This window comes from Lathamus discolor, chromosome 4, assembly GCF_037157495.1.
Source record: "Lathamus discolor isolate bLatDis1 chromosome 4, bLatDis1.hap1, whole genome shotgun sequence".
Classification (NCBI taxonomy): domain Eukaryota; kingdom Metazoa; phylum Chordata; class Aves; order Psittaciformes; family Psittacidae; genus Lathamus; species Lathamus discolor.
In genome coordinates this window covers 22,444,611-22,458,271 of record NC_088887.1, presented here as the reverse complement: position 1 = coordinate 22,458,271, position 13,661 = coordinate 22,444,611, and the positions used below count along the sequence as shown (strand labels likewise).

At 40.6% G+C, this 13,661-nt stretch overlaps 1 protein-coding gene across 4 annotated transcripts in view; it reads left to right on the top strand.

Moving 5' to 3' along the window:
- Positions 1–13,661, top strand: part of NME7 (NME/NM23 family member 7) — a 93,141-nt gene that overhangs the window by 354 nt on the left and 79,126 nt on the right. The window contains exon 2 of one of the 4 annotated variants that reach the window (XM_065676653.1): positions 64–215. The exons of the other annotated variants lie outside the window; for them this stretch is intronic. The gene's annotated coding sequence lies outside the window, so the exon portion shown is untranslated. The remainder of the gene's footprint in view (positions 1–63; positions 216–13,661) is intronic. 4 annotated transcript variants of the gene reach the window in all.

Below are 13,661 nucleotides of genomic sequence, written 5' to 3'. Positions count from 1 at the left end.
GTCGCGGAGGGCGGGGGTCAGCGGCAGCAGCTCCGCGCCGCCATGCCGCTCTCTTTCTTCTAGGCGGCTGCAGAGGCGGGCGGCGGGGTGAAGCTCAGCCCCGGGGCAGGTGGTGCCGAGTGCAGCTGGGAATAACGGCCGCGGCGCGGGCGCAGGGCTCCCGGCAGGGCTCTCCTCAGGGGCTGCGCTCGTCGATGTGAGCGGGGTGGCTTAAGGTATGCCCTGGACCGTTGTCTCGCCCCTTCTGAGGGCTCTTGTGAGGAGCAGTCAGTAGGTAGTGCTAACCTGCCGTTAGGTCTCGTTGGGACCCGACCGGGAAGATGTTTTCATGTCCGCCCTGCCCTCAGTTAGGAACCGGCTAGATCGGGAAACTGGGCTGTATCAACATGAGGTCGAGGGAGGTGATCCTGCCCCTCTGCTCTTATGAGACCCCAGCTGCAGTACTGCGTCCAGGCCTGGAGCTCCCCACACAAGAGGGATGTGGACCTGTTGGAGTGAGTCCAGAGGAGACTACGGAGATGATCCAGGGGCTGGAGCACCTCTCCTGTGACGACAGACTGAAAAAGTTCAGCCTGGAGAAGAGAAGGATCTGGGGAGACCTTGGAGCAGCTTCCAGTGCCTAAAGAGGACCTATGAGAAATCTGGAGAGGAACTTTTTACAGAGGCATGTAGTGACAGGACAAGGGGGAATGGCTTTAACCTACCAGAGGGGAGATTTGGATTAGATATAAGGGAGAAATTCTTCCCTGTGAGGGTGGTGGCACACTGGCACAGGTTGCCCAGAGAAGCTGTGGCTGCCCCATCCCTGGCAGTGTTCAAGGCCAGATTGGACGGGGCTTTGAGCAACCTGGTCTAGTGGAAGATGTCCCTGCCCATGGCAGGGGTTGGGACTGGATGAGCTTTAAGGTTCCTTCCAACCCAACCCATTCTATGGTTCTGTGACCCAGTGGGAAGGCAGCTGGTGAATTTTAAGAATAGAATACATTCTAGGTGCATCAGTCTTTGTCCTTGCCTGGATCTTCTTTTTAGTAATGCAGGAATGTTGAGGTGGAGGCACTAATGAAAAACCAGTTTGCACCCCTTTGCTGAAGGTGATATGCAAAAATCAGTGTTGCAAAGCTGATTAAAACCCAGCAATTTTGAATAGAATTTTGTACTTCAACACATATGCAAGATACATATGAGAGCCTGGCTGATGCACCTGCTAAGTGTGTTCAGCTTTAAATACCTGTCTCAGTAGCTCAGGTTTGCCCCCTCTCCTCCAACCTGTGTAGCAGCTTTGTTTCCACTTTCAGAACACAAACTCAGGATCAGCATCTGCCACTAAAGTAGGAATGCCAATGTTTGTTTTCAAATATAAGGGTTGCAAGTCTGGTTTAATCCAGGCAGAATTGTAATTTTCAGTTCCATGTTGAATTTATTCATGTTATTGTAAGTCCTGCTTTGTGACTTTGCACAGATGTCACTTAGGTGGAATGTTTGCTTTGTTGTAGTTGATTATCATTATGAATGTGATGTATTTCTAACCTCCCTTAATTTCTGAGGTGGCACCAAGTTAACTGATTAAAGCGGTGTTAAATATTACAAAATATTTAATGATAAATTTGTTTTGAAAAGCTTTCAGTGACAGGAACTGCATGATCTGTTGTCATAATTCCATTGCGTGATGATTTTTCTAGTTTACCCTGGTCTTTCAAGTGTTACAGCCCTGCTTCTTGTTTTTATGCTTACAAAGCCACCCATTTTCCCACTTACGTGTGCTTCCTACTGCCAGTTTCCTAAAATACAGTAAGAATAATTTGGTAGCTGAAAGACAACGGGAAAATAGGTGCTTTGGGAATGCATGCTGCCCAGTTAGGTATAGACACAGCATCCTGGGAAATGCATAAGTTATGTGACTTAGACAGTATGACTTTACACGCCTGATCAACATCTTCAAAACATCTTTCCTCAGGATCAGTGAATCAAACAATTGACTCATCAAAAGACTCCTTCCAGTGGGTTCAAATATTGATCTACAAGCTGGATTTTAGCCTCAGGAACCTAATTATGTTATGAAAGTAGTGAACTGTTAATACTGTGTTGCTTCCAGACAGTAGTATAAATTGCATAATTTTAAATGTTTATTTCCACTCAGAAAAAAAATCTTACAAGTCATATCATAGCCGCAGAAAGAAAAATGCAATAACTTTTTAGTGGAATCAGTTTGGAGCATGTGTTAGACCCTGTACTTCAGTCATATGGAAACAGTACATTGGAAGCAGTTGTGTATCTTGTAAAACTGGGCACATAACTCTGGTGGAAGCTAAGATAAGGAGAGAAATGACCTGAAATATCCTGCAGTTATTTGTCTTTCTGTGACAGCAGTTTGGCTTAAAGGTCTGCTAATCACTGGAAACAGTTTTCATTGTCATCAGATCACAGGCAGTATTTCAAATCGGCTCCAAGGCATTCTGGTGTCTTGATTGCTGCTGTGGGTGATGAGCAGTAAATTCCCTAAAGGAAACTTGCTTATCTCTGTCTGAGATGTGCTGTCTCTTGGCTGCTGGAATTCATTATTCTTTAATGATGCCTTTCATTTAATCAAATGCAGGGATATATTGAAGTTAACGTTAGTGTCTTTTTATTAATGACTTTGGTGCACTCTGACACTTTGAAATGTTACAGATACAGAAATAGAGCATTTGCTAGAAAATAATGGCCTCTGTACTCAAGCAATATGTCGCAGAGATACAGAGCATTATTGCAATTGGAGAGGCTGTACACAGGTGCAGTTGGATTATTTCCTTTCCCTCCACTCTTTAAAACAACTTTTCTTACCCCTGCACCCTTGGCAACTGTAGCATACATTAGAAAGACTCCTTGAACAGCAGCATGGACAAACATTTCTGTCTTGACCATAAAAAACCCAAGGCACATAAAAGCCAGGTGACTTGTCTAATATGATGCCATCTGCCTTTGATTTTGTGGATGCAGAAGCACACAGTCAATGGAATTTTAGTGTCCAACTACCTTAGTTCTTTTTGCAAAGTTGGGAAAATAGATAGGAAGTCTCCTGGGGTAGGTTGCCAGAGCTTGCAGTCTTGTAATTTGACTGTAGTCTTGTAATTTTGTCCACAGTCTTGAATATATCTGGAGATTAGCAGTTCAGCTCATTCCAACAGAAAATTTTACAAGTTGTATGTTACATGTTTGTTGTTATTACCATCAGTTCATTGGTTAAAACCCCCAGTTTAGAGAACATAAGCATGGGAATTCTCAATTTAGACAGGGAATAAAAATGAGTAATTTCTTAAAACACTTTGATTCATCAGTGGAAAGACTAACTTCATGATTTGGAAAATGGAAGTCAGAAAATAGGAAGTGAAATCAGCTATTTCTAGAACTTGACAAAAGTTGAGTCCTGGGTTCCTCAAGGTCCAGCATATCATGGTGCAATCACATTTTCAGCTGAAGACTTTATAAAAGCAATGCAGCTCATGGGGCAGCTGTGCAACATACTTCTGTTTACAGGAGTTTAATTTGGGAACCAGTAATATTACCCATACTGGATTAACTGGTAAAATGGGATAACTTTGGTGAAGAGCTGTCTTTCAGAGCTGATCATATAAAGAGACAAAACTCCTTCCTGCTAATAGATTTTCCTAAAAAAGTGCATGTTTATAAAATAACTTTTGACAATTTTCAAATTATATATTTTTTGTTGCAAAATAGTTGCCATTAAAAAAAAAACAAACAAAAAAACCCCAAAACAACAAAACACTACCACCACTAACAACCAAATCAAAAAACCAAACCATTTTTAGCTCTTCTAGGAAAAGATGCAAAATCTCCTCAAAAGACAATTTCCTAATGCTTAAGATTTGCTTCTTTGGTCTTAAAACAAGACTCAATTTCACTAGAGTGCAAACTGGTAATTAAATTGACTTTTTTCAGCTCCATCATGGCCTAACCCTTTCAGGTGTAAGATTACATGACAAAACCAGTGGCAAAGACAGGTTTCTTTCCTTAATGGCTAACTGTCATTTGCAACATTTCATCACAGAGAAAGACAAAGTATGCAACGTGAGGAAAAAATAAGCAAAATGCTATCAGGTAGCCTTTAAATGCTTATTGCATGGCGAGTCTTTGTATGAGCATCAAAATTACAATGTGGTTTCTTCTTGAATTAGTATTTCCAAATACTGTTAATTTACTTCTCGAGCAGATAGGCTGTGTATATTGCAGAAAATGTAGCCAATAAAATTGCAGTCTTTGCCCTCTGTCAGCCAAATGAAGCTGGGTATGATGCTGCCATCTTTATGACATTATGCGCTATATAAAATACCGCCCTGTAAGTTTAAAGTTGACACGTTCAGAATCCATGGGATTACTTACCTCCTACTCTAGCCAAATCGTGGCTTTGGCTTGCAGAAATTGCCACCTCTAAAAGTAATTTTAGATGCATTGATGGCTCTTCTGATGGAGTGGCTCAAAGAGTTTACATTATAATAGTCAAAATTATCTACGATTACATAATGATAAATTCTGTACTCATCGCCATTTATCACCCAGATAAACCCAGGTCTCTCTGGATTCTTTGGGTTGTAGGTGCAGTTCTTAAAAACTCTGACACGTCTGTTCTCATTGTGTGTTGGGTTTCTTTTTTACATTGTCAGAAACTGAAGAAACTCAGGAATTACTCGGTGAAACATCACTGGGAATAAAGTTACAAACTTTCAGCTGGAAATAAAAAACAGTAGAATTTGATGACATAGCTGGTGGTTATTCAGGGAATTGTTCCAGGCAGATTTGATAGGGATAAAATTTATACTTAAGAATGTCCTGCCAGAGGTCTTAAATTTTGAAAGCACATCTAGATCATTGTTAATATATGCACACAACAGATCTGTATAGGCTCTGGGGAAGCTTGGAAAGATGGTAGTTACCTTTGGTCAAGGAGCTGCCAAGCTATAATAAGAATCGTAGATTGATTATTTTGGGTTCGAAGGGACCTCCAACCTGCTCAGAACGGGTCTAACCAGACAAGGCTGCGCCACGCCATGTACAGGCAAGTTCTGAACATCTCTGAAGATGGAGGTTGCACCCACCTCTGGGCAACCTGTGCCAGCAGCTTTTGACCACCCTCGAGCTGCTAAAGTTTTTTCCTAATGTCTAACTGGAATGTCCCATGTTTCAACTTGTGTCCTTTTTGCTATCACTGTGCACCTTCGGGAAGGGTTTAGGCCTGTCTTTGGTGTCCTTCAGTTGAGTAATTGTAGAAAATAGCAAGGTGAGCCTTAGCATTCTCTGAGCTGAGCAGGCTCTGTTCCCAGCCTCATATTGTGTCTTGTATTCTCTAGACCCTGGTGGCCAGTGGCTAAACACAAAAACCTGAACGTTTTATCTTTTCTGTTCAAACAGAATAGTGTGCCTCTGAAAAGCATTTTTGACTGTTCAGTTGAGCATTTTAGTGCCAGTTTCTAAAGCATCGTGTGATCTAGTATATCCAGCTAGTATACCCTGCCAATCATTAACTGGTGAGAAACTGATAGTAGGTAACACCTGTTTTTGTGAGTCTGAAAAGGGCTGTTTCCATGAGTTGTTGCTACCGGGAATAATCACGAAAAGTACTGTTTCCTGGAAGTAAGCACTGTGCTTGGCCTAATGCTCCCAAACTATGTTGTGTTTAATCGTCTCCTTAGGCAGATGGAAACAAGAGGCACTGGTGCGTAAGCAACACACCAAGGTCACTCAGTTGTGTTTTGTGGGTGGAACATGGTAGTTCTCTGACAGCCAACAAAATGGAAAGAAAAAGAGAAAAAGCAGTGTAAGGTTTGATAAAGGTAATAAAATCTGTATAGCTGGGCTCTGGGACATGCTGCTGCACCTTAGCAATATGGATGACAGCTTAGCAATTTTTTGCATGTGTAACAAGAATATCATAGAAACAGAATGGTTTTGATTGGAAGGGGCCTTAAAGGTGATCTAGTTCCAACTCCCCTGCCATGGGCAGGAACATCTTCCACTAGACCAGGTTGCTCAAAGCATCAATCCAGCCTGGCCTTGAACACTGTCAGGGATGGGGCGGACACAGCTTCTCTGAGCAACCTGTGCCAGTGCCTCACCACCCTCACAGGGAAGAATTTCTTCCTTATATTTAATCTAAATCTCCCCTTTTTCAGTTTAAAGCCATTCCCCTTGACTTTACATGCCCTTGTAAAAACTTCCAGATTTCTTTTAGCCCCCCCTTTAAGTACTGGAATGCTGTGGTAAGGTCTCCCTTGAGACCTTGTGTCAGGATATTCCCTAATCAGATAAGCACATACAAAAGGTAGAAATTCTTTGTTTCTCACACTAATGGATAATAAAGAAGTATGTTCTCAGTATCAGAGAAGCTCTGTGAGGTGGCCCTTGGAAGTTGTCCTGGAGTGCTCAGCTCTGATACTCATTTAAAACATGTGGCGTTGGCATTTTTGGAGGCCAGATATTGAAGAAGGCCGTGTGCTCGTGTGTCAGCAGTTTTCCTGTGTGAAAGGACTTTATCACTCAGACTGTGGTGATCTGTGCTTTATAATTTAGTAGTTTCTAAATCCTTTTATAAGGTTATTAATTTTGAGGCATGGTGCAGTAGGAAGAGACAGCAAACAGACAGCTTTTTAGAGATCATTTTGGGAATTGAGTTTTAAATAAGGTGCTCAACCTGCGTTTGAGCACCAGAGGGTGCTCCTGTATTTGCAAAGAAGTGTCTCTCTCCGGAGATGTGTTTCCAGAGAGCCTGTTTTACCCTCTGTATTTGCATGGAATTCTTCAGTAATTTTAACGACCTTAATTATGTTTTTAAGAATCACAGCTTTTATCACGGGAACTTCTGTTCACATGTAGCTTGTCATTAGCCTGACTTCAGAATGAAGGATATATGACCATGACATCTGTACTAGCTGAAATCTGGATTTAGTCCAACTACTTTAGAATTAATATTTGATGCAATCTGAGGAAAAAATAGCATTTTAATGTCAACATCTAGTTAAACAGCAGTGCAGACGAAATGCTTGTGTTAAGTGCCCACAGCAGTGTATAAGAAATGTGTCAGCAGAGTTGTTTGTCTACTTCACAGGATTGTAAATTGTTACTTGACTGTTACAAGCTCTGACTGATCAAGGTAGATGCAGGATGTGTGGTCTTTAGAGCATTCACACAACCTCCTGGGTGCTAATACTCGTGGTATCAGCTGGCTGAAGGACCCTTCCTCCCTTAGGTGTGGTTCCAAGGCAACCAACTGATTCTTGTAAAAAATGCTTTTCAGAAGATTATTATGAGCTGAGATAATCTGAAGATGCTGTAGGCATGCTAGTTTGAAGTGCTGTTGATAGCTTTGGTTCAGGATTTGTAGGTGTTCCCTCTACTTCCAACTGCTCATAACTTTCTGAAATTTCAACCATTCAGCTTGAAATTTTCCAGACGGTTTCTACTGGAGGTTGAAAGTATAACGGAAGACTTGAATAAGAATGGGAGGGGTGGGGAAAGAAGAAAAATTGAAAACATTTCAGAATCCTAATAATGAAAAAAGTAAGCTCAGTGTTCCTCTAAAGAACTTTAGTTCTGAAAAGATTGGAAATTGAAAGCTGAATGTTTGCCAGAGGAATGATCTCTATGAAGGAAGACTACCTTCGAGTATTGCCATCAGTTTTAATTTGGGGCCAAGTTTTGAGCGTTTGAAAAATGTTTTTTCCTGTAAATACAGGATAGATTGGCTCTTGTAATGGGATGTGCACAGGTAGCTCAATGTATTTGGATCACATACAGACACTAACCTCATAGTTCAAAGTCAGAGACCTAGCATTCAGCAGCTGACCATGGTAGTGTTAGTTTCTCCTACTACTGACGGGTGCAAAGCACCTAAACTTCGTGCTCAGATGTAATTAGATGAGATGACATGTGTTATAAATACTGTTATGAGTCAGGGAGCAGCTCTGCTTTTTGCTGTTATCATTGTCAGACTCTTCTTGAGTTAGTGGAGGCAGATGAGCGCTACTGACTACTCTTAGAGGAATTGCGTGTGATCATGTAATTAAGAGTACAATAATATAATTTATGATCTGCAGCTTTATAAACAGGCATTAAATGGGGACACATTCCCCTGAAGACAAGGTGTACCTGGCCTTCTAAAGCTAAACCTGTTGTCACAGAGCAGTCAGCAGCAGTATAGCATCCTTTGTGAGCTTTAGAGAAATTATATTCCATAATTAGAGGAATAATATGAATCCTGTAACTGAATACTTAACTATAATGTATAATTGCAGAGGATTAGACTTAATGGTTGAAGATTTGAATTCTTGATTCTCTTTTATGAGAGACTGGGGAAAAAAGAATAGGTTACACTAATCATGCCTACACACTTCATAGGAAGCTTACAGAATTTATATAATCTAGTAGTAAAAGAACAGTTCTTGCTTACTAAATTGTCAGAACAGCAAGATAATTTCATGGGTGGGAGGTGGAATTGCAGATTCCTAAACCTAGTAAGAAAATTTGGGGCCTTCAGCCTTCTAGAGCTATGTTCATCACAACCCTTGAGCATATATGGGGATGATTTACTGAACGGAGATCCCAGTTGAAGAGCAAGGTTCACTTGGTTAGTGCTACAGAGGCAGAAGTATCCCCATGTTACTTGGCAACAGATGGTCCAGCCAGCAATAGCCGTAACAGTCCAAAAGGCACCTGAGAAGCCCGGGTACAAGGAATATTTGGAGTCAGATAACTGTGAATGTAAAGGATGTAGCACCTGTTTGCAGGAAGGTGAATGTAAATGCAGTCAAGTGTTTGATTAACTCATTTAATAGATTTCTAAAGATTATTAAGAATTTTAATAATTTTAAGCAATGTTTAATCAATTTGAAAAAAGTTACCTTGAATTTGCATGAAATTTTCAATAGGTACAATTTGTTTTCTACAGGGGGAGGATAAAAAGAGATAAGCTTACTAAATTCATGAGTGAACTTCTGAATGTGAGGTTTGGATTGAGAATCATCAGCAGTCAAGACACTGCCATGGAAATCGCAGTTGCCAGATGTTTCTCCGTTTGAAAAGCGATCTTCTGATTTTACTTTTTGACCAAAGAAAAGGCTGTCGAGAAAGCAGTGGGAGGTCCAACAGCAGCGAGGGGGCTACATAACTGGAGTTCTAAAAATTATACTAGCTCATGTGTCAGAAACATGAATAGAAGAGGAGGAGGAAAATGAGTTTTAAGAGACAGAGCTAATTGAGTGCTCTATCTACACAGTATTCTAGATTTAAGTTTTGCCTGGAAAATATCCTGTATTACAGGAACTGTAAAGGTAGAAGATGGGTTGAATAACACAATAAGCATGCACTGCTGAGGATTCATGTGGGTATTTAAGGTACATTACAATGTTGAAAAAAAAAGAGCACTTTTCTGCCACTCAGTGTCATTTGTGAAATACCACCAGTACGTCTGAAGTTTTTTATTTCTGCCTTGCAAAATTGTCGCCAACATTTAATGGCTGCACTTTTTTTGCCTTTCCATTTTCTTTCACAAACGGATTTTTTTTTTAAAGAATTATTAATGGTGGAAAATTACTTGTAGTGTGTAAACAGATTTTTTTCATGCAGCTGCTTTCAGCCTATTTGCCACAGAAAACCAAAGTTTGTGATCACAGTCTGTTGGTGTGTATCTGACCGCTAATTTTTTCCCTTGGGAAGTTTGAAATTTAATGGCAGATTCAGTCAGATTTAGCAGAGGGATAATGATATTCCTCAGGTTTTACAAGACTGGGGAGAGGTGGGGAAAAACCCCTAAAGAATCTTTACAGAAAGACTTCAGTGTGAGCTCAGCCCTACTTAGGCATCAGAGAATCCAGGTGGGTATGAGCCCTTATTAAATGCCTGAACTGAAGAGAGGCTGAATTCAAAACAGCCAAGAAACATAAGTATAGAGAACTAGGCCTAGTTATTTGTTGTGTTTGCAAAAGTGCTTGTCTTTCAGTAATGACAAGTAGTCCTGAGGAAAGCCAAAAATAGTGGTTTGGGAGTTTATTTGCTGAAGATTGTTGCCTGTTGTGGTTAAACATACTGTCCTTCCTGTTCAGCCTGACTCAAGGACATACAGTACCTGGAAACAATGAAGATATAGATGTCTGATGAAGAAGCAAGTGGTTTGCATTGTGATGAAGAGACAGCATACATTTAGCTAACCATTCCTTTGCCCTCTGAAATGCATCTCTTTGTAGCAGTCCAGGCGTAGATTGTATAAAAAGAAGTCAAGATGCCTGATTTGTATAAGCTAGAATTGCTTTACAGCTTTTATAATACAAGTATCCCTTTTATTTATTAATGCCCAGAGTGGCAAGCCCTCCCAGAAGAAGGATTTTGTTACAGCTGGAGAAAAGGATGCGCAAAAGATGAAGTTGACTTGTTTGAGATTGCACAGAAGTCCATGAAAAGATTCATGTTGAATCATAGTATGGTTTGGGTTGGAAGGGACCTTAAAGATCACCCAGTTCCAAACTCTTGCCACGGGCAAGGACATGTTCCACTAGAGCAGATTGCTCAAAGCCCCATCCAACCTGGTCTTGAGCACTACCAGGAATGGAGCAGCCACAGCTTCTCTGGGCAACTTCTTGCAGTGCCTTACCAACCTCCCAGTAAAGATTTTTTTTCTTTATATCTAACCTAAATCTCCCCTGTTTAAGTTCATGCTCAAGATATGTCCCATTTGATGTCTTGACTTTTTATGTAACTTTTTTTAGAGATTCCAATGTTTTAAATGTTTTGGTTTAATTTTTCTCAGCTTTATAGATTTATTTGCAGGGGCCTGTCAGATTTAAGATGTCCTTACATGAAAGAGGAGCACTCCTAATCCACTGGCTGAGACCATCTTTGAGGCTAATTGAAGTTCCTTTTTTTTTTTTTTTTGTGGTGTTCTGAATTCATAAGCACTCAGTGCTACTTGGAAAGCTGGGCAGCCTGCCAGGCCTGCAGTTCCCTGGATAGATGCACCTGAAAGCATTCAGCTGAAAATTTGCATTCAGCAAAGCTAGGGGGATGTTAGAATGGGAGAACAGGATAGCTAATAAGCGAACCATTTAGTGCAATCAAAATGCAAAGTATTTCTGGGGCTCTTAAGAAAGCAGGTGGTATTGTGACAGTGCTTTTATCTTTGGCCTGCTGGGGGAGTATACGACTGTACCTTTGAGGAAGGTGGAGATAGATCTGGTTGAAATTCATGACCTGCTCCTCAGTCTGTCAGTGACTTTCTCTTCCTTTGTGCTGGAGTCTTCTGCAGAACCAGAAAGCAGAGTAAAATCTGCAGTGATGAGTGGTCTGGAAGATGAGCGATGGGTGACTTAATGAATTTTGAGGGACTGTTTCAAATAATTCATGGCAGGACTTACATACTTTCTGTTAGAGGTTTATCTACATCTACAACAGTAACTTCTGGACCCAATTCTGAGAATAATATTCTTGATGAAGGCTGGTCAGGTCTCCCACTTCAGCCTGTGGTCTGAAGAGCATGAGACCAACATGTGGCTAAGGAATGCCAAAACATGCAGCAATAGTAAATTTTTTGTAAAGCCTACAAAGAGGAAAGACAAGGAGAAAGATACCTGTTAACTGGCCGTTTCAACAAATGCTTTTTTTTTTTTTTTTTTTTGCCAAAGAGGTTGGCTGGCAAACTCACATGCAATTGTGATTTTTATTTTTTTTTTAATCCTTTTTTTTTCCCTAAAAGCATAAGGTAGGTAAATGTTAATGTATAAGCAGACTACCTGATGTTGGGGTCAGTCAGCTTCTTGATATCTTCACCAGAAAGGTTTTAAAATAATTTATATCCTTGTCTTTTGATACCATCCTAATTTTTATAAAAATATTCTTGCTCTTCCAAAATATTTTTGCAAGTGCCACCCGTCTGGTTTGGGGGGGCAGGTTGTAAAAGAAATGGTTTTCTTAAAACTATTGCCAGAATTTTGGAAGTTTCAAGGGAGTTTTTCCAGAAAGTCTGGGGTTTTTTGTTTAATAGGAGAAACACCCATTCAATGTTCCTGTTTGCTGGTCCATGCTGTTCCCAGTTATTTTCATAGAAACAGCTCAATTCTGTGATCAGTGCTTGACTGCAGGTTTTCCCTGTGATAGCAGTTTTACGAAATACAGAGTACAGATATCAAGATGGATCCTTTTGGCTATGATTCAGCTTTTACTGAGGTTCCTGCAGTCTTTTGCTTTGTTGGGGGTTGATTCAGCTCACTTGATTCTTTTTCTCTCTGGTATGATTTCAAAGTCGAGTCACTGAAAAGATCAAAGGAGCAGTAGACACGAAGCTGCCCACTTAGTAGCAATTCTCTTCATGACTCCTGAACGTGCAAATACGTGGGCAACAGGCCGTGAGCCTGTGTCGATGTGTCATGCATGTTGAAGTTCCTGATAACGTGTATAAGCCTTATAGAGACCAGATTGCTAATAGCATGTAAAGATGCATTTTCTAGATATCTCAGAGGTTCTAATTTTAAGAAATATTTTGATGCTGTTTTATGTGAAGTTGTCTTGAGTATTAAGTTAAAGGGATTATGATGAGCTGCAGGCTGATAACTAGTTTATGCACAGGTATTTGTTCCAGTCAATTATAGATCACAGAGATTACAGCTCAAAAGCATAAAGTGACAAACTCACAAAAAAATACTAACTTCAAGCTTATAGATGGGACAGAATTATCTTTATAATGGAAAAAAAAAAGAAACTCATGCAAAAGGCAGGGTCTTAGTAAAAATATCTTGCCCATATAATAGTGAGGGGGAATCATCTCACTATTCCTTATGCTGTGGTAAGGCTGAGTGCATATAACCAGCAGTGGTTATGTGGTTCCTGATTCCCTGTTATGTCCATTGTAAGAGAAACTGTAGGATGAAATTTCTAGTCAGAACTAGAGGAAGAGGACAAAAGTACACACCGCAGAATAGACAAATAGTATGGCAGTCAGGAGGCATCTTGAAGCTGGGAAAACGAAATCCGGAGATATGTTCTTCATGGTTCAGATGAGAGGGATAAAATTGTTTCTCCACCTTCCCATGCAAGTTGCTTACTCCCTGAACTGCTGTTCTACCACAGTTGCTTCTCATGAAAACCTTTGTGAAAGATTTGCTTTTGTTTTACTGCAGAACAGAAGCCCTGTGGTAGTCTAAAAGGTTTACAGGACAAGAGAGCATTTCCTGTCCAGCTTGCTAAGCGTTCTGCTACCTGGTTATGAGCTTCCTTGGCAGTTACAGAATCACAGAATAGTTAGGGGTGGAAAAGACCTTAAGATCAAGAATTTCCAACCCCCTGCCATGGGCAGGGACACCTCACACTAAACCATGTCACCCATGGCTCTGTCCAAAGATGTTCTCCATGTTCCAGAGAAAACATTTCCCTCTGCAGCAGTTTTTTGTGAGCAGTTTTTTCGTAAGTGTTTGGGTTTAGCTTCGAGCACTTAGTCCCATACTAGCTGAGAATGACTGCTTCCCCCATCACTTTCAGAACTAAGTACCAGATTTATTTTGTTTTTTAATTCAGCTGTACTTCAGTAGATGTTTCTCATGTGCACAAAGCCATCCTACTGCGTATTCACACATACCAATATAAACAAAAAAGCGTAAGCTAGCAAAACCTACACATGCATCCAAATGTTT